The sequence below is a fragment of the Ambystoma mexicanum genome, chromosome 12, assembly GCF_040938575.1.
Source record: "Ambystoma mexicanum isolate Mex_15411 chromosome 12, UKY_AmexF1_1, whole genome shotgun sequence".
Lineage (NCBI taxonomy): Eukaryota > Metazoa > Chordata > Amphibia > Caudata > Ambystomatidae > Ambystoma > Ambystoma mexicanum.
Window position 1 is genome coordinate 448,245,677 of NC_090936.1, and position 24,649 is coordinate 448,270,325.

Below are 24,649 nucleotides of genomic sequence, written 5' to 3' on the forward strand. Positions count from 1 at the left end.
TTGTGGTATTTGCATTCAGTCACCTGGAACTGAGACTCGACCCAACCTGCTTAACAGAGAAGACGTCCAACAGCTGAGGCGGTCAGGGTTTTCTTCCCCAGAGGGTTTCCCTGGGGAGTTCCTTCCTTCCTGGTGCAATTTATCACGGGATAGGAGGAGATTCCCCCGGGGGGGCTTCTCATATTCAACACATTCGAGCTACTGGATCAGGTCAGTGGGTGCATGTTTACAGGGAACCATTATTATTCCTGGAGATTTTAAATGCAAGAACAATAGATTACAGTTAGCAACGCCTAAAAGAATTATATAAGGGATTTACCTTAGTTTCTTTTCTATGTTTGCATTCTGTTTCCAGGAATAGTTATTTTTCCCCTTGCGCGCTCACTGAAATGGATCTGGCTCAACAACAGCAATTATTGGCGGCAGTCCAGTCGCTAACGGCCGAAGTCCAAGCACTTAAGCAAGAGAATGCTGTATTACGGCAACACATGGGGAGGTCCCCTAGTTGTTCCGAACTTCCTCCTGGACCTTTACCAGGGGGACGTTTTGATGGAGACCCGCATAAGTTGAGAGAGTTTTTAGAATCTTGCACAGTGCAGTTTACGTTTAAGACTGCATTTTTTCACACTGATAGGGATAAGGTGGGACACATGATTGCTCACCTTACCGGTCCCGCTCTAGCCTGGGCTACCCCTTTAGTTACTTCAAAGAATCCAATTCTGGATTCATATCCTGCCTTTGTTAATAGTCTTAAGACCATGTTCGCGAGGCAGGAGGTCACAGTGTCAGCTCAAGAACAACTATTGGATTTTCGTCAGGGTTCTTTGGATCTCTTGGTCTATATTACTCGCTTCAAACAATTGGCAGCAGGAACGTCCTGGGCTGATGACGCCTTGATTACGCTTTTTAGGCGGGGTTTAAATGAAGAACTAAAGGATGAGGTCTCTAGAGTTCCTCGCCCGCCTAATTTGGCCGAATTAATATCGATGGTTATGCAGATGGACTACAGAATTTTGGAAAGACGTCAGGAAAAGAGACGGCAAAAGAATTTTCGGTCTCAGCCTGACAATTCAATTGTCTCCCCCAAGGGAAACTTCTCTGACGAACCAATGCAGATAGGTGCAGCTCGTGGTCCTTTATCCGCTGAGGAGCGACTTCGACGTCGCACCTTAAGGTTATGCATGTACTGTGGTTCCAAGGAGCATTCTTTACAAAATTGTCCGATCATTCTCTCTCGGAAGCAGGGAAACGCTCGAACCCGACCGTCAGGGGAGCCGCGGTTAGGGAATCAGTGAGCGGTTCCCCTTCTTCCTCCATTTCATCCCACATTACAGATGTCCCTGATACCCCTATGTTGGTTCTAAAGGTTACCTTTTCTTGTGATTCCTTGGGTTTAATTGAGGTCCCAGCATTGGTGGATAGTGGGGCAGCAGGTAATTTCATTGACGATATTTGGGCGGCCAAATTTAGAATTCCTCGTTCTTCCAAATCTATTGCTATTCCCGTTGAGTCAGTAGATGGGAGTCCGTTGGTCTCGGGTCCCATCAAGGAACAGACGGTTCCCTTGCGGATGTCCGTTTCTACTCATAGTGAAGTCATCACTTTAGACATTATCCGGACTGCCCATTATCCTGTGATATTGGGATTACCTTGGCTTAGGGTGCACAACCCCTACATTAATTGGTCAGCTGGAACATTTTTTCTAGGTTCCGTTCATTGTCGAGCTCATTGTTTTCATTGTGGCACTGGTGAACTACTTTCTGCCTCGTCTCACGGGGGTGAGGGTTTCAGAACTACTGTGCTAAATCAGATTCAGGGAATTCCTGAGCCTTATCACTCTTTCCATAAGGTATTTTCCGATACTGAATATGCTGATCTGCCACCTCATTGCAGGGATGATTGTGCCATCGAATTACTTCCGGACCACCCTATCCCATTTGGTCGCTTGTATGTGCTATCCGCAAGAGAAAAGGAGGTTCTTAAGGAGTATCTTCACAAGAATGTGCACAATGGTCTCATTACCAAATCCACCTCCCCTGCAGGGGCTTCCTTATTTTTTATTCCCAAAAAAGACTCTGCTGAACTTCGTCCTTGTGTTGACTTTCGCGGATTGAACAAGATTACGGTCCCTGATCGTTATCCTATGCCCCTAATCGCGGACATCCTTGAAGCCATTAAGGGTGCCAAGATTTTCACTAAGTTGGACTTGCGGGGAGCCTACCATCTCATCCGCATCAAATCGGGGGATGAATGGAAGACGGCTTTTAGGACGCCATTTGGACATTATGAGTATCGCGTAATGCCATTTGGATTGTCTAATGCACCTGCAGTCTTCCAGCGCTTTATGGACCATCTTTTCTCTGAAATTCTCCTACATTCAGTTATCGTATATCTTGATGATATTTTGGTTTTTTCTACTACACCCGATGAACACATTGGTCATGTGACAGATGTGCGACAGTGCCTTCTAGACAACCATTTATTCTGTAAGCTGGACAAGTGTGAATTTCATCGAGAAAGTGTGGCATATTTGGGATTCATTCTATCCGCTCAGGGGGTCTCTATGGATCCCCGGAAGGTTTCTGCTATCCGAGACTGGACTTCTCCAATTTGTGTTAAGGCTATCCAGCGATTCCTGGGGTTTGCCAACTTTTATCAGCGATTTATTCCTAGATTTTCTGAGATCATTTTGCCATTAACGGCTCTCCTCAAGAAAGGGGTTCCGTTTCATTGGTCCGTGCAAGCAGAAGAGGCTTTCACCTCCCTAAAAGGCTGTTTCATGACAGGGCCTATTCTGCTCTCTCCTGATCAAGGAAAGAGATTTATTGTAGAGTCGGGTGCCTCCCACTTCGCCCTTGGAGCTATCCTTCTTCAGGAAGATGGTCAGGGAGTGGAGTGTCCCGTTGCGTATATGTCTAAGACCCTTTCTCCTTCGGAACTGAACTATACAGTCCTTGAGAAGGAGTTGCTTGCCATCAAACGGGCTTTTGAGGAATGGCGACATTTGCTGCTAGGAGCCCAATTTGCGGTTGAGGTTCGGACAGACCATCACAATCTTCGAGCCCTTCAGAATGCACAAACTCGGAATAGCAGACAAGCCCATTGGGCTCATTTTTTTTCTCCGTATGAGATTGTGTTTACCTTCATTCCTGGCAAGAGTAATTTAAAGGCTGATGCTTTATCTAGGAAGGAATCTACTGAGTGGGCTCATTTCCGGGCCGAACCTTTATTTCCCAATGCTCGTTTTGTACATGTGATTTCTAGTTTTCTTCAGTCCGTAGCCAACGCTACGTTGGTTTTTCAACAGAAGAACCCTGACGTTTTTCGGGCACTGGGGCTCACTATCTCTCAGGGTTGTGGTTACCGGCATCGGAAACTGTTTCTGCCCTCGACGGAACTCCAGAAGACTGTTCTTACAATGTGTCACGACTCGCTTATGGCTGGTCATCGAGGAGTCAACAATACTACGGAGCTGGTCCGCCGTAACTTCTGGTGGCCTAATCTTGTGGAGGATGTGAAGCAATATGTGGCTGCCTGTACCGTCTGTTTACAATCTAAGGCACCTCGATGTTCCCCCTTGGGTCTCCTCACGAGAACGCCAGTTCCGGTTCGTCCATGGCAGATCATTTCCACGGACTTTGTAGTGGATCTTCCTAAATCAGCGGGATGTACGACCATTATGGTCACTATTGACTACTTCACGAAGATGGCCCACTTCGTGGCTTTGCCTAAGGTACCTACCTCAGCGCAGATGGCAAGGATCTTTATTACGCATATTTTTTCTGTTCATGGCTTACCGGATACAATTGTTTCTGATAGGGGTCCCCAGTACACTTCTAGATATTGGCAGCAACTGTGCAGGATGCTTGGTGTTACCCGTGCTTTGAGCTCGGGATTTCATCCGCAAACGAATGGACAGACGGAACGATTGAATCAGACCCTTGAGGGTTATCTCAGGTGCTATGTTTCTGCGTCTCAGGACAATTGGACGGAGTTGTTGTCTTTGGCTGAATTTGCCTATAATAATGCACATCACGCATCATTGGGATCCAGTCCGTTTCACTGTTCCTATGGGTTCCATCCTACCTGCTTCCCTGTAGGGGTGTCGTCTGCATCTTCTTTTCCGGATGTCGTCTGTCTGCTGCAGGATATTCAACAGGGTCATCAGAAGGCTCTGACTTCTCTTCAGAACGCTCAGGAACGGATTAAGCGTTTTGCAGATCGCCGACGCTCTCCAGCTCCGGTTTTTGCATCCGGGGACAGGGTATGGTTGGCCTCTCGATTTCTTCCTCGGCACCTGGTGCCTTCCAAACTTTCTCCTAAGTACTTTGGTCCATTCCCTGTGCTTCAACGTTTGGGTGAGGCGGCCTATCGTCTACAACTTCCTCCTTCTTGGTCCAGGATTCACCCGGTTTTTCATGTTTCTCAACTTAAGCAGGATGTGGCGGATCGCTTTTCTCGTCATCTGGTTGCTCATCCTCCTCCTGTTTCGACTCCTTCGGGGCCGGAGTTTGAGGTAGCCGGAATTTGCGATTCCCGTTACCACCGGGGCCGCCTTCAGTACTTGGTGGATTGGCGTGGATATTCGCCGGCTGAACGGTCCTGGGAACCGGCTTCTGCCGTTCATGCTCCGCAGCTGGTTCGCCGGTTTCATCGTTCTCATCCCGGCAAACCGGGTACGTCTGCTCTTTGGAGGGGGCATACTGTCATATCCCACAGAAGGAGATGGTCATTGTGGCGCCGTTGGTCCCAATCACGGGTGGCGGCCATTGTTTCTCCCAAGATGGCGGCGCCATCCGATTGCAGTATTCCAGCCTTGCAAGGGATGCTTGCAACTATGGCTCCACCCCCTCAGCAAGGATCCGGTTATCTTGCGGCAGGCACAACGCTCGAGTGCGTTGCTACTCTCCCCAGTCAGCGCTTCGTAAGTTCGCCCCTAGGCTTATATTCTTACTAAATTTCTCATTGCACCTTGCTAATACCTTCCACTATTTCTGTCTTCTAGAAGCTTTCTTGTCGTACTCCAAGGGCAGAGATTCCGCCTCCTAACCTCTGTTTTCGAGTGCCAGAACGGCTCGAAACAGATCCTTTTCATTTCACCTGTAACCGCTTCCAATCGCACCGGTCTGAACACTTCGTATACATTGACTCGATTCAGCCTCTTCACTCATTTCCTGACAGTGTAATTCAGAAGGCTTTTTCTTTGCATCACAATCCGAATCTGCTGTCAGGTACCCTTCTCTCCTTCTCATTTGTTCCTATGGCATTTCAGAAAGGTCAGCCTGTTCTAAATTCAGGTCTTTCATGTTTCCCTTGCATATCATATTAGATTCCCGAAGTTACATCACGATATCCACGAGTTCTCACTCTATGTGTCTCACAGAAGGAATTCGTACACATGCAATCCTGAGACATTATAGGGCACAATCTCCTTTATAAAGGGTAACTATTTGGCAACTGATATTCTGATTCCACTCTGTCCTTCAGTGCAAACTTACCATTCTCTAATCTTGACTTTCGTTATTTTCTTTGTGGTATTTGCATTCAGTCACCTGGAACTGAGACTCGACCCAACCTGCTTAACAGAGAAGACGTCCAACAGCTGAGGCGGTCAGGGTTTTCTTCCCCAGAGGGTTTCCCTGGGGAGTTCCTTCCTTCCTGGTGCAATTTATCACGGGATAGGAGGAGATTCCCCCGGGGGGGCTTCTCATATTCAACACATTCGAGCTACTCTATCAGGTCAGTGGTTGCATATTTACAGGGAACCATTATTATTCCTGGAGATTTTAAATGCAAGAACAATAGATTACAGGTAATCTGGTTCAGTGCACGATAGTCGATGCACGTTCTCAAGTCCCCCTCCTTTTTCGGTACGAAGAATAGAGCACAGGCTGCTGGAGACTTGGATGGACGGATGAACCCGTTGGCCAGGTATTGGTCAAGATAGGCCTTCAGGTGCTGGTTTTCTGGTTCCATGAGTGCGTAAATTCGCCCACAAGGGATTTGTGCACCGGGTATCAGGTTGATTTGGCAATCGTATGGTCTATGCGGTGGCAGGGTATTAGCCTGTTCTTTCTGAAAGACATCTTGAAAGTCCTGGTATTCACCTGGTAGGGTGCCGATTGTCACAGTCACAAGTGTGGAGGTTCTGGTGTCTATTGGTTGTTTCTCTTGGCAATAACATGTGTGGGCGCAAGTCTCGGGAAAGACCAATTCTTTTGCTCGCCAATCGATTCGAGGATTGTGAGCTACCAACCATGTCATTCCCAAAATCAAACGGAACTGTGGTGCCTTAATGAGGTTGAAAACGATAGATTATTGGTGTCCATCCTGGCACAGAAGGGTTAAAGCTGCAGAGCATTGGGATACTGGACCAGAAGCTATTTCCGTGCCATCGACAGTGGTAACAGTGTCGGTGGTTGATTAAGGGCGTAACGGAAGCCCCATCTTTGCCGCAAGATCCTGGTCGATGCAATTCCCAACGGCTCCACTGTCAATGTATGCTCTTACTGCGTGCATCCGAGATGGTTGTTGATGATTGATCAAGACCACAGATAGTGAACTACAGACCTCCCATTTTGCACTATCTTCGCTCGACAAGTGGGCCCCTACACTCGCCGGGCTGGGGAGTTTTCCGATTCCTTGATGGTATATTCCTTGTCCGTGGCCCCTACCGTCCTCCTCGGTGGCTTCACAGGGCACTCTTTAAGGAAATTACCTGACCTTACACAGTACAGACATAACTGCTGCTGTCTCCTTTTATCCCTTTCCGCTTTAGTCAAGGGGGATCTGACCCCACTGATTTGCATTGGTTCTCCTAAACCTTCCGTTGTGCGGGCAATATTGTCCTTTGAACGCACATACATAGGGCGAGGGTCCGGTCTGGTTCAATCTGCTCTTCGGTCCTGCAACATATGATCCAGTTGAACAACAAGGTCAATTAATTCTGAGCAGTCTTTCGGTGGGCTCACTACTTGTGCGAGGACATCCTTGAGCTTCCCCCGCAACCACCAATGAAATAACGTGGTTCTCTTATCCACTGGCCATTCTGCTTCAACTACGAGTCTATTGCACGTGGCTATGTATGTTAATAGGTCTTGATTTCCTTGGCGTAGGGACAGAAGTTTGTTGTCTAATGCCTGCCCATGAGTACAACGGGCGAACAGCTTTTCCATCTCCTGCTGAAAGCCCCTGAAGTCATGCAGCAAAGGATCGTCTTGGGCCACAAAGGGTACAGACCAGTCTGCGGCGCTACCACTCAGGTAGGATAGCACAAAAGCGACCCGTGATTGGTGATTCGGAAAGGCCCCTGGTCTACAAAGGAAGTGCAGGCGGCACTGGTTCATGAACGTTGCAAACCTCTTGGGATCCCCTGTAAATCGTTTGGCGGGGCCAAGGGAACTGCCCCAGGAAGGGTTATCTGAACGGGATTGGCTGATGGTGCTGGCATCGAGGGCACGCTTCCCGGCAATGGTGCATGTCCTGCTTGTGACTGGAGAAGTTGCCGGCTTAAATCATCAGTGCGTTCTTTGGCTACCATCAGCTCTCTCCTCAGGGTGTTGGTCTCCTGCCTGGCTGAATGTACTTCGGAACGTAGCTGCCCCAACATGTGGGCTAACTGGTCGGTTTCTGACGTTTACATGATGCCCAGGTGGATTTTGATGTGAGGCTTTGTGTTCTGTAACGCTCATCTGGTATCCACGGGGACGTCACTAAGCCTGTCCTGACCTCTTACGACCTCGAACCCTTCCCTGGAGTCTACTCAACTGGAGACTGGGCCTGAAACACAGGATTGGTAGAGTTTAACTCCCTATTGTCTCTGTGTGCTTGAACCCCTTCTTCCCCGGGGTCCAACCCTTCCCTCTGATCCACAGCTCACCTTGTTTTCTTGGAAAGTGTGCTCTCCGTCCTGCTTTCAGCGCAGGGGCGCGTTGATTGATGCGGGCTCGTTGCTGCCTAGTTACTTCACTGGCAAGAGTCCGACAGGTAGGTATAATGAGTCTTTTGACCAGTTCTCTAACTTCGTTCCTTTCCTTCCTTAGATGATCGCCGGCGTCCGGGGATGGCGACGTGCTGATGAGATGAGTAGCGCTGAAGGTGAGTGCGCGATGCGACCCTTTCGTATTTGTATTGAACTGAGTTCTTTTTCTGTGTCTTTTAGGTGCCGCAGCGTTTTCAGCGTGGATGCACGTTATGAAGAAGAAATGTGGTGCCTCTAGATGTTTCCACGGTAACCTGGAGTGTCTTTTCCCTCTTGCAGATGGATGAGAAGTTCCGGAGACAAAGTTTCACCAGAGCGGCTGGGATTCAGGTAAGCGTTTGAAGCTCGTACAGTCTTTAAAAAATAAGCAAAGATTTGCTGAATGCTTACTAATGCCTTTTTTCTGTTCTTTTCCCTTTTCCTTAGGAAGCAGTGTGCCGGGATGGGAATGACACCGCCGAAGATGCCCGCAGAACAGAAGGAGCAATGAATGATGGGCAGAAGCGCCGCAAGGTAAGGCTGTTCCTAACTGTGTTCTTGTTCTTGCAGGAGCTGAGCGCAGAAGAAAGATGCAGGCCTACTGGAGACCGATCCGAACACAGTGAGTGTCACGCTGCAGGTGCAGAAAACACAAAGCATGTTTCTCAGCCTGGGCGTGGCTTAAATAGTCTCTGGGTATCCCAGGTGTCTCTGGACTGAACCACACCCAAAAGACTAGACTGCAAATGCAGTTCTGGGAACCGAAATACGTGGGGGCATCCATCTTGTCCCCATCAATGCACTACAAGTCCAATCGCCAATGTTATCCTATGGGAGCGAGTGAGTCTGGTGCCACAAGCGCCAAGTCTGACTCCAAATGGGTCTTTGGAGGGATGGAGAGGCCCTTGAGGGCCATGTAGGTGGTCGTGGTCTGGCTCCAGCCTGACATCTTGGAGGGCTGGGGACATGAGGGGCAGGAATCATGACAGGAAACCAGGTTTGCGTTGGTTATTAAATTGTTCTCTGTCCTATGTTGATGGGGTCTCCCCACCAACCCCTCCTTCATGTCTGGCCCTGATGAACTTATATTTCGATGTTAATGATATTGTCTAATCCTATATCGCTTTTTAAAATAAATCAATATATCTCCAAAACTTGATATATCGCCCAGCACTAGGCAGAGTGTTCACTTAGGCACAGGCCAGGAAGGGTTGCTGCAGAGCTGTCTCGCTCAAGAAAAGGTGGTATGATATGGTATGGTCCAGCGCAAACATATCTCAACTCGAGGCATCATGGTGCTGAAAAAAGTGGGCCTAAGAGACCCTAGCAGAAGAAAAAGCAAACAACCCACCCTCCCCTGCCCACCATCCTCCAACTCATGGAGGCAAGAAGAAAGTCTTTACTTTATGACGGAAGTCTAAATGCCCTTGAAATGCCCCATTTTTTTCATCTAAAGGTGGGTTCCAAAAGTAAACTAATGGAAGCAGACCGCAGACACCTCTGTGGAACATAACAGAGGAGTTAAGAATTGATGAACTTGGCCGACGGACCATGCTGTGTATGATGCACAATGTCTTAAACTTTATCCAACTCTCTACCGGAAGCCAGTGAAGAGCTTGCAAAATTGGCGAGATATGCTCTCTTCAAACAGTGTAAACAGTTTTTACCGATACCCTGGCAGCTGCATTTTGTATACTCTGGAGATGGCCGATAGCCACTTTTCGCAAGCCAAGATATAGGGAATTGCAGTAGTCAAGCCGGCTAAAGATAAAAGCATTTAGAATTCTGATTTTCAACACATACCTTACAGAAATTCATAATTCTATTAAAGACCCAGAGGCGAAGGATTATGCTTTACTCTCATCTTTACTTTCTCGAGCAGCATCATTAACAATAAACATTATCACAACAAAGTAAAAAAAGTCAATGTCTTTGGTAGTCCTTATTGTTATTGGTCTTTCAGAACACATGACCTTATTCAACCAATGGTTCATAACCAGTCCTATAAACACTGGCCACCATCTTAAATCCTCCTCTTTCTTTTGCTGGTCCTCTCAACATTTGCACCCCAACTGGTAAAAGCTGACTGCCATGCACCTCCAAGGCTATAATCACGTCTCCGTTGGTTTGTTATCCGTCATAGAACCTGTAACATAAACCATATCTCAGACATTTGGTCGATTTGGGTGGGTAATCGCGACACAATAACATTTACATAACATAATTCCATCATAACATTAACATTACATCAGTCATCATTGTTTGCGATTACTAGGATGAGATAATCCTTCGCCTTTGTGTCTTTCATATGCGTTGAAAATCTGAATTCTATGTCAAGACCCGGAGGCTCGGATTATGCTTGTTCAAAGATTACTTAACAACGTTGCCACCTTTTCGACTGGCATGAAAGTAAAGGTTTTGAATGTCGATTCATTTGATCAGTCTGCCACTTTCATGATGGCCTCTATCCGGGCTCACACATTAAAAGCCCTGGAGGCCATCACTCCCCTCACTGAATGGGCACAATATCACTCAATATCAATGCCTGCCTGGCTCATCACCCATCTAGCCAGGATTCCTTGATGATATGTTCAGCCTCGCTCGATAGTCCTGGCCTAGACAAAGATCTCACAAAATTGCCTACGTTATGAAACTGAGGCTGCCTGTTTTCACCAGCAGGTGGCTGTGTCCTGAGGGGTCCCTCGTGATCAGCTTGTACCTCAGTAGAGCTATCGGATTGTTGTGTGACATCTCTAACAGATCTGGGAACCACACCGACCCCCTCCAATCCTGTGTTATTAGGATCACAGACACCTGTTGCCTCCTCACTTGGGCCAGCGTCCATCATTGAGAATGGCGGGAACGCATACTCTGTGTTCGGACCCCAGGTCTGGAGGAATTCATCTATCACCTCAGGGTCTGGTCTCCAACTGAAGAACCAAGGTATTTGTCTGTTCAACCTCGATACAAATATGTCTGTCTGACATGGACCCCATCAAGTTCCGGAATACTCTCTCGTCCAGATTCCAATCACTGGCATACCTGAGGAATCTGGAGTGCCAGTTGGCTACTTCGTTCTGACGGCCTGGAAGATCTTCTGCCATCACCGACATCTCCATTTGGAGGCATAATTGCCAAAATTCCTTAAGTAGAATTGCTAACATTTTGGATCTCGTGCCTCCTAGCCTGTTTTTGTAACGGACCATGGACATGTCTATTTTGAGGAGACGCAGCACTGAGCCTTCTCCTGTGTCCAGCATTTCACTGCGAACAAGCCCGCTAGGAGCTCGAAGGCAGTTGATGTGAAGGTCCAACTCCTTCTCTGACCATCTATCCCCTGTCAACAGATCTCTGAATCTGGCGCCCCAGCCCCATCTGCTGGCATCAGACTCTATTACTAGGTTCGGGGATGAACCAAATATTGCTCTTCCGTTCCATGCATCCATATGCTGTAGCCAACCCTCTGGCTCCTCTCTCGCATCTCGCATTAGGGGTACCTTTTGTTCGTATAATACGCCCCTCCTGAGATGTTGTAGCTTTAGTCTTTGGAGGGCTCTGTATTGGAGTGGACCTGGAAATATTGCCTGGACTGAAGATGCCAGGCGCCCCACTAGCCTGGCTATCTCTTGTAACTATATTGCTTCTTTTGCCACCATATTTCTTATCTCTTTTTTTGATGTTGTTCACCTTGTTCAGGGGGAGACTCAGCGTCCCCTTCGTCATATCTACCATGAACCCCAGTAATTCCATGGTCTGACCTGGTTGTAGGAGAGATTTCTCCCACTTCACCAGAAAACCTAGGCGTAGGAGATCTATTGTGATGTCCACCTGTTCCTTGATCAAACCCTTGTCCTGGCACATTATGCACATGTCATCCAGGTAAATGATCAGTCTGAACCCCTATTCTCTCAGAAATGTTACCACAGTTTTCATTTACTTTGTGAAACACCACGAGGGCTGACGCCAACCCGAAGGGTAGACCTGTGAATTCCCATATCTGCCCATCCATTGGAATATTAGAAATGTTCTGTTGCTCTGAAGCAATGGGTACTGTCAGGTATGCATCCTTGAGATATATTCTGACTAGCCAGTCCCCTTGCTGTAAGATGTGTCTCGGGAGATGTATGCCCTCCATCTTGAAGTGTCTGTTTACCACAAAACTGTTCAATTATCTTAGATTTTAGACTGGTCACAGTTTGTGACGCCCTTTTACCAAAAACATTTTGCTTAAGAAACTTCCTGGCGTATCTGTCACCTGTACTATGGCTGCCTTCTGCTCCAGACCTCTTATTTCTGTGTCTAGAAGTGCCTTTGTCTGCTGCATTCTGTACCAATTTGTTTGGCCACCTGTCTTACACTGGTAGGGCATGCAAATCTATATGAAAACCTTGAACTGTATCTATAACCCAAGCATCTGATGATATGTGATATCAGCGCTCAACACATTGTGCTAATGTCCCACCTACCGCGGGAACTACTACCTTCAGTTTTTGCGCATGAGCTCTTGTCCTCACCTGTGTTAGGTTGGTGCTGATGATCTGCCTGTCTCCAGGCCTTCCTCTTCCTCTCGTAGGAAATAACGGATTGGGTTTTCTATCGTCTTGCTTCCACTGACTCCTTTCATTGTAGGACCTAGCGGCTGGCAGAGCGGCCCCAGCCTCTCCCAACCGACCAAAAATCTGCTTGCCAAGGACCTAGAGGGACGCCTGAGCTTTGTCAATGGCTCCATAGGAGTTCGCAAACCTCGTCAACTCCTTTTATGAAGGAGTCGCCAAACAATTTTCCCTTAGCCGTTGCAGCTGCTTCAGATGTGCTGGTTCACTGAGCTTTGGGTCGGTCTTTACGAGTATCGATCTCCTCCTTTCTGCATTAATTGCGCTATTAGCATTGCCTTGTAGGCAAATCACTCACTGGGCCCACCCCGTCAAGATCTCTGGGTCTATGGCCTCATTCCTGTCTTTCGCCCTCTTCGGCTATTTGCATAATTTTTGCCAGTGGTCTGACCACATCAAGCATCTTGTCCTGGCTTGACCACCAGGACCTGTCCAAACGTTTCTTAATGTCCTTTACATATATTCCCATAAACGTTACCATCCGGTTGTCGATATCCGGAGTTTCCGCTATCCCATGAGGGAGAGGAGGTCTTGAGCATTTCGCCCTTAGCGTGTTACTGGCCTCCTTCGCCAATGGCGTCCTAGGGTGCTTTTTCAAATATGCCACTACTCTCGTCAACAATTTCCACTCTGTAGAGTGTGGGCGTATCAAGGCGTCCATGTCGAATCATCCCTGGCTTCTTCCTCAATGCAAGTGGCTTTCCTTTTATTGGGAGTACTTTTCCGCCCCTCTTCATCAGAGGATATCATTTCGACTTCATCTTCCGACGACTGATTTTGCCAGTCATCTTCCTCGTACTCCTCAGAGCTCTCTGAGGTTGCATCTTGCCATCTGCACTCCTTTGTTCTGGAGCTCACTGCCTTCCTCTTGCCCTTTCTTTTCTGTGGCGAGCCTGGGGGGGGGGGTCTTGCCCTCTCAGGCCTTGCAGGCTTTTTTCCTTCTCCCTTTCTCTCTCCTATGTCCACTCGCTCCTCTGAGTTCCTCCATACTTTAAGAGAACTTCAGCCAGTCCTCCATGAGGGACAATTGGTGGGACCCATGTCCTATACTGCCTCCCACAGCCTTCTGTATGACTTGCCCCATGCTGGGCTAAATTGTTTTTTGCCTGACCTGAGCCCTTGCTTCTTTACTGGAGCTGGACATCATGTAAAATACTTTACCGGGAGATTGCCCACAGTAAACAACAAACACAGGATTCTTGGGCCTGTTCCTGTCAAAAAATGTATATGATATATATATGGGCATAGATTGGGTGCAGTGTAACATATACAGTGGCTATTCTCTTGCCACACCATTTTTACAGGGGACTGTGCCCGTTGATCTTAAATTTATATCAATTCTGAAATTACTGCCAGCAGGTGGCGTTGTGGCGTGCAGCGCTGGTGAGAGCCCTGACAGCTCTCTGAGGCTTCGGTATGTAACGTCTGATGTATATATCAGATCAGCTGCCTCAGCGCTCAGTAATTCTACTAATTGTTTAATACTGGTACAAACCTCTGACGCCGGGCAGATTAACGGTCACGGAAGACTGTGAGAACGCTGGCAATGACTCCTCAGTTCTCCGCCGACCTCTGTAACCGCAATGCCCCCTTTTCGTCGGCCTACTGGATTACGGTCCTCGGGCTGATGTCTGTTGAAATCTGGTTAATGCTTGGTTCCCACCCTGTTGATGCTGCATAGTTCAAAGGCACTGCTATAAGGACTTTGCTGTCAGGCTCGCCCTCTCACAAACCTCACGGTTTGACATCTAGTTGTCTGAGATTACTCGGTTTAAGGATATTTTTTGTTTTGTTTTTCTAACAAACTGTGCACTGTTACTACATTAGATTTTCATTAAACATGTTTTGTTTGTTTATTGGCATCTGTACAGCCCAAAGTAAAATAGACCTGTTTAGCAGATATATGTTTTTTCATACCACAATAGTTAATCGCAACATTTTCGATTTTCCACGTATCCAAGTTTGAAATTATTCTTAGATCTAGCAGCCTAGCCCGAGCCCTAGATTAAATTAGTTGGACCTAACTGGTTTCAGCTGGGGTTTACAAACCCACACACTGCAGGAGAAAGGTGTGTGGGGTAGCCACTTGGTTTTCCCTTTCTCAACTCTGCACATCCCATCCGAGCAGAGAAGCATTCTTCAATTGGAATTTGTATGTTTGGGGAAATTGAACAGTTTTTGTACGTGTGATGGGAGGTACGGTGCGAGAGGAGTCTTGGGGGTGGTGGATTCTAAAGGCTTGTGTCCAAATGGAGCAGATATACTACTATCACAGTACACTCGCCCAAGCGCAACTATAACTTACCCTATGAAATGTCCTGAATTCCATCATACCAGTTACAATTGCTCGTCGACATCCCTACGTGTCCAATAAGTCATCTGTGTAGCCCACACCACTCCCCCTTGACCTCTCAGGAAAGCTTATTCAACGCCTTTTGGGCCCACATTCACCCTTTAGTCCTCTTTTAGTAGGATTAGGTAACTATGGCCCTGTTAGAGGACTGAACAAAGGCTAGATTATCTTGATAACCAGAAATGCCCAGCTTCAACCCAAGAGGTATCCGTCCTTCCACATCACTGCAGCCACCCCCATAAAGCTCCTAGCCGGCTTCAAGCACTTCCATGCAGCCCAGTCTAGGGAATTGCTTCCAGAGGTGCCAGAGGCTAAAGTCCACTCTCATTTAAGAGTGTCCATAGTACCACTCAACTTTACTGTTTTATGAACATTTGGCACAGGGAGTGAGTAGGATGTTAGTCTTTTTGCTTGTTCATAATTTAAACACACCCACCCTAACACTGACACTGAGGCGTGGTTGAAGGCATCAAACCCGGACCACTCTTGAGCCAATGATGTATTCACATCACACAGCTACTCCTCTCTCATCATCTTGGGGAAATGTTTCCTGTTGCCAACCCACTCCTGGCAAAACCAACGTTCATATCTGTGACAGCTCTGAGGGGAAGTTTCCTTTTGGGTCAAAACCTGAAGCTTAATGCACTTTTGGTATGGTGAGATCTGGGGAGAACAATATCAAATGATTTGAGAAAATGGTGATCCACAAAGAGGCAAATGGTGAGGATGCAAAGCAGAATACCATAGCGGCAGGTAAGCTAGAATAACCAGGGGTGTTGGAGAAGGAGGGTCAGTGTAGGTGGTTTGGTACAGTCTGTTAGGAATTCATCCCGATCCTTATGGTTTAAATGGAGAAAGTACCATCCACAGTTCTCTAAACTGGCTCCAAGATGGCGCCTCCTTGATGCCATACACAGAAGATCATTACCGCAGTCTAGTTATTTCCAAAATGGCGGACGGAAGAAATCCTACTGCTCGTTTACAATATATGCCACTGAACGAACTGATGGAGAAGGTGCGTCGCTACAACGCTCCGTTGTGAAGTTGCTTATTATTCTGCAGTGCCTTATCCAGTTACCGCTTCCGCGGTTCTTATTCTTTTTTCCTTTTTGCTCAGTCCTGATCCTTTTCCATTTCTCCCTTCGGAACGTCTCTTCGTTCAGACTCAATCTGCTCTGTTTTCTGGCTTTGTGCCACGCGTGTTAAGCTTCTGCTTTGCCTTGCGCATTCTTTCTTTTCTCTTCCTCTTCGCTCGTTTCTGTACCTCTCTGCTTTCACTCCATTCAGTACCACCTTGCTTCTTACTTCTCTTCTAGCCCCACGTATACAGGTTACAATTACCGAGCCTGAACTGCTTTCGAAGGCTCCTGCCTGTCGATTTACTTCAGATTCATTCTTGCCAATAGATGCACTGTCTTTTCTGGAACTCAACAAGATGCCATCTCCCTCCATCTGAGAACAAGATCATTCATCCTGCCATCTCTGATGGGTGTTCTTCCCCTTGAGGGTTTCCTGAGGGCGCAGGCCATGGGGTACACTGAGCCCTGGTTACACCGGTCTCTGAATACTCTGTGACACTCCCTTACAATCATCAGTGTTACCACTGCTTCATTCTACAAAACATTGAGTACACTTTAGTTGCTAATAGTCTCTTGGGTTCCTAGATGAGATTTGTTGTGCGTCTTCAATGGATTGCCGTACATGGACTAGCAGATTCAAATACGAGTAGATCTTATCTGTCAAGATGTTTTTCAAGAGGAGTGTTTTCACGTTTTTGTGGCATGTGAAGAAGGAGGGGCCCCACTTAGAACAGGATTAGATACTTCTTGAAAACTGGGATTACCGATCATAGTTGTTCTTTGTAGTGTGCCGAGTTCCCCCAGAAATGGAAATGGATGCTTTGCATGGGAGGGAAGCCATTTGGAACATGCATCAGGCTTCCATTGGGAGCCATTATAATGTGATCAAGAGTGGGGTGCTGTGGTGAAAGCGGGCAGCACTGGATATCATCCGAGTGGGTGCATGTTGTACGGCTTTCACACAGCTGCATAGTTGCCAACACAATCCATTCTAATCTGTCGGTGATTATCCAGTCCTGTTTTTAGTTTGCATTCTGGTCCTTTTAGACCAAGCTTTTATAATGGGGAAAAGCAGAACTGCAAGTTCCAGTATGTAAAGAAAAAACGGGACTGAATAAGCACCTACAAAATGGAATGGATCATGTCGGAAGTATGTTTGACATCTTTTTCAGGCGTTACCCTTTGTCAGGCGTGACATCTTGAGCCAGTCCTATTTTATTTTCCACTGCGTGTTGGGACTTGTTGACCCCTACTTACAAAGGGAAACCGGGAACTAAAAGCCCCAGCAGGCCGTGGGAAACTCCAAGGCTGCATCGAGGTGTTGCACATGACACAGGGCAACTTGGCAGCTATGCTTTGTGTACCAGTGAAATGAAACAGAGTTTGGGTGTGAGTGGGGATAGAGAATTAATGTTTTGAGAAATAAAGGGGTCAGGCCTGAGGGGGTGCAGGCGCAGCTGTCCGTTTGGCACCTGTGGGTGGGTTCAGCTGGTCGGCTATGATGGAGGTGTGGGCTGTAGAAGAAAATGTTGCAGGATATCCTAGTTATTGAAGCAAAACAAATTAGGTGATGGCTGTAAGGTCTAGAATGAATCTTAACCTCTGGCATTGCTCTGGACAACCCTCCAGATCATCATTCTTCACCTGCCAAGCCATTACAGAAGGGGAGGAAGACCTTATGCAAATCAGGCTTGGTTCCACCCCAAAAGGGGCAGTCCAGCTATAACTGCTTGGTCACATCCCTTCTGCATGAGACCACATGCAACCCAAGACATGTTTGGCCTCATTGGGTGTCATCAGTAGGCTGTAGCTTTGGTTTCTAGGCCCAGCAGGCATGGGACCCATGTCTGGGCATACCCGTTCCACTCTGGGCCAAAACATATAATTTAATGCAAAGTGGTATTATATAGCGCTCTTCTGCCAATAATTTTGGCCTCGATGCGCATGGCTCTGTAAGAAAGGAGGGCAGGGTGTGTTAGTCGGATAACGGGACGTGTGATGAATCTGATGGACTCATCACTGTTTTCAGGCTGTGACTTTCTTCTATGTCACCAGGGGACAGAAGCTGCTACATTATCCTGACCCTAGGGGTGGCTGTATGAGGGAGGATCACATGGAGTGGTAGACAACCTATGGGGAGATATCCTGGCTCCATCGGGTAAGAAGCAGTATCCCCCTTTGCCCTTTCAGGATGAATCCCCCATTTACAACAGTCCAATGACCCATTGTGATATTGTTCCTCTTTCACCCATGGAGTGTAGTGGAAAGCTTTGGTCCCAAAAGCCAACTCTCAACTAACCGGCATTGTAAAATTATGAAAGACACTCTTCTCAGCTCCACATACTCTTCTTCCAAACATAGTTTGCCTTTTAAACCTTTTTCAAACATTTATACAATATTCTCAGAAAGGGACTACCGTTCCCACAATCCCCACAACAGTGGGACGAATAAAAGGAGAGGAGTAATGATGATCACTTCCCACTGTGAGCAGTCTAGTCCTTCCTCAAATCCTATTGGCCAAAGCCAATATAAAAAGGAGGAAAGACTCAGGAAATGTGGGAGGTCATTGGAGGACCTGGCTGTAGGACTCCTGTGCTGGAGAAGGAAGGGCTGACAACTGCTGTGCCAAGAGAATGTCATGGCTACCAGTTTTGCTCCACAGGCACACAACCCCTCAATGCACCTCATTTAGCTTTCAGAGCTAGGTTCCATGCTCACACCTTCAACCCACTTAGACACAGGAAGGTTGGGTTGGTTAAGACAAGTTGGACTCGCTCCTGGTGCGCCTTATGCCATTCACATGTCTCCACTGGCATTACAGAGATTGCTTAATGAGCCATAAACATCTCGTGGCATTCCCTATAGACCTTGCTTCCTGGTACACCAAGATGGCCGTCCTGTGTTCCACAGGAGGCTTGGGACATGTGCTTTCCAGTCTCTGGGAGTGGCTGGCTATATAAGCCACACCCAGACTGGAGAACACACTTCGTGTTATTCTGCCTTGAGAAGCAGCGTAACGCTTCCCGGCGGATGCACATCAAGAAAGACCGTAAGAAGTGGAGCATGCTTGAGATTCTGACAGCCTCCGGAGCGCCCTCTGTGTTACGCGACCCCTCTGTTCTACAGAATGCTCCGTCCTCTCCAGCTGATATTCAGTGCAAGTCTGTACACAGCTACAGCTTCTCTGGCTACCGTGGACCTGTAAAACAAGAAACCACGTTAGACCGGGTAAGCTCTGCACGGCTCCCCAACCACATGCTACAAACCACCCGCAGCGCAAACAGCACGGCAGCAACAGAACCCGTGGCCGAATCTCTCAGCCCTCAGAACACGCTGCACACCGCTGATTCCAGCCGCGGTCCATCAGCTGTTTGATCTGCACGCGGAACTCTCTGCATACGCCAGCAGCAGCACTTGTGTGTTGACAACAAGGCCACAGACTCAATAAAGACCGTAGTACCAGCACTAAAGAAATAAAAGGCCAGTCATGGGCCGCAGGCTATAAAGAGCACCAGCACCAAGGACATAAAAGGCCACCCATAGGCCACAGACTCTACAGAGACATAACGGGTACTCCTAAGCCACAGCAGGCCTGGCCTGGGGTACCAGCGAAGAAACTGGTGCACACATATACCAGTTAGGAAAAACTGGTAGCATCTTATCTACGCAAAGGAGCTCTTCCACACCGAGGAATTGCGCCCCTGCAGACAGCAGAATGGAGAGCTCATCGTTATAAAATGCCAGGTGGGCCGAGCATCTGTGGTGACTCTAGAGAGTTCAAGGGGAACCAGGGAGGGGGAGGGAGGTTAGGAACACACAAGTAACACCAATCCCCTCCCTCTAGGTGCAGTCCCGACAGTTAGAACCCAACCAACCTCTGATGCTCCTGCAGAGACCAGGTAAGCGTAACAGAGAAGAAAGAGGGAACTCTTGCCTCCCAACTGGCTCTGGGGAGCTGGAAAGCACTGGAGGTGTCAAGGGCACCCGTTCACCCCCAACAGGAAGAAGGGGAACCTCTGGGCATCAACGGAGTGCCCCAGCCTGGAAGAGACTGCAGTATCCCACACTGGTGGGGAGATCAGAGAAAGTGTGTTGTCTTACCCAGCAGGGAGAAACTTGTTGAAGTTGATGGTAACAAGACGAAAGAACATTGCTGGTGTGGCAATGCACGGGAAGACATTGGCTTCTATGCAGAGGTTTCAGGACGTGAGTGGCACCTACCGGTTTGGCTGAAAAGAGGAATCTGTCGAAGCAGAAGGGGAACCGCAGTGTGTGAGCAGAAGAGCTGTGGCAATGCCAGGAGCCGCAAAAGAGTTCCTGGGTGCCCGCCATGCTCGAAGAGGCACCGTTCTCCAGATTGAGACCTGAAAGGATGCAGGTGTGTGACCGCAGAGCCACGAAGGAAGGCGGAAGGACGTCTGCACGACCCAGAGTGGGAAGCGAGCAGCAGAGCCACCCCGCTGAAGTGCAAGCAGGACCGGAGACGCTGGAGAGAACCAGTGAGTCGACCTGAAGCAAGTGGGGACCCTAGGATGTTCCAGTGACCCTGCCAATGACAATTTGAATGTAATGAGTTTGCTTAAGAGGATAAAAGAAGCTTGTTTGAATGCAGAAAGAGGAAAGTACAAATTGAAATCCCAATGAGATGTGGATGCATGAGATGCAAGTGTGGGGCAAAGCTGGAAGAAACATTATCACAGAAAGATATAACTAGCTAAAAGCGGTATACACCATTTTGATGATAGTGAGGAACTGTGAACGCATAAGTCCTGACAAGGAAAAGATACCAGGCAATGGAAACACATAAGAAGACCTGGCAGGAGAGTACACCAGGCTGTTGGAATTGCACAAAGAGTCCTGGCAGGGGAGCATACCAAGAGAGTTGCAAATCTACAAGAATTACTAAAAGAGAATCAGTGTTTGCTAGACAAAAGAGTCACTTGTGCTAAAGAAAGACTGTTGCTGAACGTGTTGCCCAACAGGAACATTGTGAATCTGGGAGAGACACAAAAGTAATTGTTAATAAAAGAGACATTGCCTTCCACTTTGAATCCAGGGGAAGAGACCCACCGTCTGGGTCCAAGGTCTTTCACCTTGGAGAACATATTGTTGAAGTTATTCTAATCTAGAGTTGTGAACACAGGTTAAAGGCATTTCCTTGCACCCTTTTTTGTTTTGTAATGTGAGGGTCAGGATAGGAAGTTTTGGACACAAGGACGGCAGTTATGGACATCCTGACACAGACAAATCATTCGTTTTTGGTTATTAGGTAGGGAAACTCCTCTTTAGCATATGGTCAGAAAGGCATTTTCCCAAACCATTTTCATTTAAATAAAAGTCTTCAACCAAAAACATGACAACTTTGTGTCTGGCTTTCATTTCTGACCCCTCTCAGAAAGCAGATGCAGAAACCATTGGCGTTGATGGATTCAGGTCGGAAGTACTCATTACCTATGAGTCAATATGAAAAGTTGTTTGTGGTTAGTACCGACTGGACAGGTTAGACATATGGGCATCCCCAGGATTGTGGAGTTCAAAAATTGAGAGCATGGTTGTTTATAGAAGATGGATAGGGTCTAAATCTGTACACTAGACCCATGAGGTCAACTGTAGGCGTGTGGGGGACGCAAGGATGTAAGATGTTAGTAGTGAGGAGTTAGTTGAGGGATGAGGGGGTGGAGAGCGGGGGCAAGGGTGTTGTCACTTCCTTGCTCTTGGTGGTAGATTTCACTGAGATTAAAGGTACGGACCAGTGCCACGCAGGAGAGGTTCCATGAGCCAGCTTGGTTTTTAAATTTTAAATTTCTTTCAAAGTGGTTGGTTAAAAAGCCAAGTCTTGAGCTGTTTCCTGAAAGTCAGTGGTTCCCCTCCAGGCAGAGGTGTTTAAGTAAGGTGTTCCACAGCTCTGTGGCTAGAACTGAGAAAGAGGATCCTCCTTGCCGTTTCTTATTGAAGTTAGGTACTAGCACTAGTGTAGCATTGGTAGACCCAAGTGTTGTGGAAGGAGTGTAGTGCTGAAACTTACTTCTGAAGGAGGAAGGGCCCACTCGGTGGAATGAATGATGGGCTATGCACAAGGTCTTGAAATGCACCCTTTTTTATTGGTTAGCCAGTGGAGAGTATGTGATGCTGGCGTGATCTGTTCAAATTGTTTAGTTCTCAGAAATATGCTTGATGCTGCATTATGGACTCTGTGAAGTTTCCTCATTAGTTAATCTTGCAGTCTGAGTTAGAGGCTATTTGCATAGTCTACTTTGAATAGTATTAGAGAAATGTTGGCCATGGTCCTGTGGGTGAATGTTAAGTACGGTAAGATGTGGTGTAGCATGCGCAGCTGGGAGAAACTGTTTCTGATGATGGCTTTGGCCTCTGGATCAAGAGTGAAGGTGTTGACTATTTTCATTCCAAGATTTACTACCATGGTTGATGGGTTTGGGCAGTGCGCCATCTTGTCAGGCCACAGGATTGTGGTGGACCTGTAGGATTACAGATTATCAGTTCTGTTTTGCTAGGGTTTAATGTAAATCTACTGTCATCCATGCGTCCACCTGTGCAAGGCAGTTTTTAATGTTTGGGGCGTTTGGTGATGGGTGGCTCACAAATGTGTAGATTTGTGTGTCATCTGCGTAATTGTAACGGGAGATACCAGATGTATTGATGTCAAGTAGGGGTGCCATGTCGATGTTGAAAAGTAGATGTGAGAGTGATCCTAGGGGTAGGCTGCAGGTGAGGCCAGGAATTGTAGGGGCCCAAGATTGTGGTTTCCATTCTACCAGTGAGGAAGAAGGTGATCCAGTGTACCGCTGATTCTTGAATTCCAATATCTTCTAGTCTTTTTAGGAGTATCTCAGGACTGATGGTGTCAAAAGATGCTGAGATGTCTAACAGGATGAGTTTACTGTCTGAGTTTTCATCTGCATGGTTTTTAAATATATCCCAGATGGAGCATAGAGCCGATTCTGTAATATTAGAAGGTTTAAAACCGTGCTGTGCCTCATTCAGCAATTGGTTTGCTTCAATGAAGTTCCAGATTTGATGATATATAATTTTCTCCAGAATTTTCCCAATGAAAGGCATGTTAGAGATTGGGTGTTAGCTGGCTGGGCCATATGGGACTGTTCTGGGATTTTTGAGCATGGTCTGATATTTGCAGATTTCAACTGAGCTGGGACTCTTCAGTGGTGGTAGAGTTGAGGGGGTGCAGGAAGATAGGTGCTAAGTCTGAAGATTTCATAATTGATTTGTAAAGATGGGGTGGGTGGGGCATGGATCCTCAGAAGAGCCTGATGGGTTGCAGGAGTCAATAGTAGCTTGTAGGTCCTCTGCAGAACGAAGGCGGAAAGACAATTGATAGGCGGTAGTGGGAGTTATTGTTGGTGTGTGGGAGCGCCCTTAATTGTCAAGGTGATCCTGGATGTCTAGGATCTTTTGGTTTAAATATGTAGTCTGGTCACAGAGCTCTTGTGTAAGGGTAGGAGTAGTGTGACAGACTGTAGGGTTTTGAATTCTCTGATGACCTCATACATTTGCCTTTCACTGTGATGTGCCAAATGAATGCTTTTGGAGTACTGTGCTTTCTTTGCTTTGAGAACTTCAGACCTTTGGGCGTAACTGTTGATGGAAGTCGCATTTGCTAGTTTGTCGAATGTTCTCCAGTTTACACCTGGGGATGCGTGTTGGCTCGTGCATAATCAATGTGATTTAGCAGTACGGATGGACTACTTCTTTTAGGGTGGGACCAAGCCTTATTTGCATACTGTCTTTCCACTTCAGTAATGGGTCAGCAGGCTGGAAAATGATGGTCTGGACGGTTGCCGAGAGCGGTGCCCATGGTTATGATTGATTCAAAACCTTCCAGCCATCAAAAACATACATGCCAACGTTTTGGGTAGCCTGGGAGGGAGATTTTGTCACAGGAAGTAGGAGAATTAAAGAATATCTTAGTTAGGGATATTTTAGGCAGGGGAGTCAAAAATAGCGCCATTTTTTTTTTACAGTAAAATGGGGGGTCTCCCTCCTACATCGAGGGTTGGCGTTGGTTGTGCCTAAATATTTATTGAGAAAATCCCTTTCCTGTAAGAGCTAACTCTAATGGAAATAAGTGGGCAATCATAGGGATTGAGTGACGTTAGTTATCCACTATACACGTGTGGCTGAAAAAAAATATGAACGAATTAATGTTAGCCGTCGAGACAAGGTATTATCCAGTCCTGGTTTTTCTGCCGTGGTACTTTGCTTGCTGGGGCAACTTGTTTCGACGTTTCTACCAAACATTCCAGAGTGCGCATATCTGTTGGCTGACGGGGCAGGATTGCGTCTGATGCTCCCTATTTCAACATGGCACCAGTTCGTAGCTCAGACTGACTTTGGAGAGTGGGTGCTGTGCTTCTCTTTTCGGAGTTAACCTAGCCAATGGGGAGGAGGGGTGGGAGAGGATCAGAAACAAACGCCCCGGGCCCGGCTCCACAGATCGCAGAACCATCAACAAAAACTGTTCCAGCTTAAAGTTTACCGTTTCCCTGGGTCCTCCTCCCCTTCACAGCTCCTCCGGAGGGGCCTGGGCCTGCCCTGCCTGTGAGGGAGCTGGGCGCATTCTCTGCTTCCACCGCAGGCGCGCCGCCCAGAAGGCCCCTCTGCTCCGGGG

General features: G+C 47.4%; 1 protein-coding gene and 1 long non-coding RNA gene across 2 annotated transcripts in view; one reads left to right on the forward strand and one right to left on the reverse strand.

Moving 5' to 3' along the window:
* SLC25A18 (solute carrier family 25 member 18) overlaps nt 1-24,649 on the forward strand; it is a 301,801-nt gene that overhangs the window by 25,197 nt on the left and 251,955 nt on the right. The window lies entirely within an intron of this gene.
* Nucleotides 9,808-24,640, reverse strand: LOC138513639 (uncharacterized). Its single transcript, XR_011281787.1, has 2 exons — nt 24,518-24,640; nt 9,808-10,106 (listed from the first exon to the last, which is right to left on the reverse strand). It is a non-coding gene; the product is annotated as an uncharacterized lncRNA (long non-coding RNA).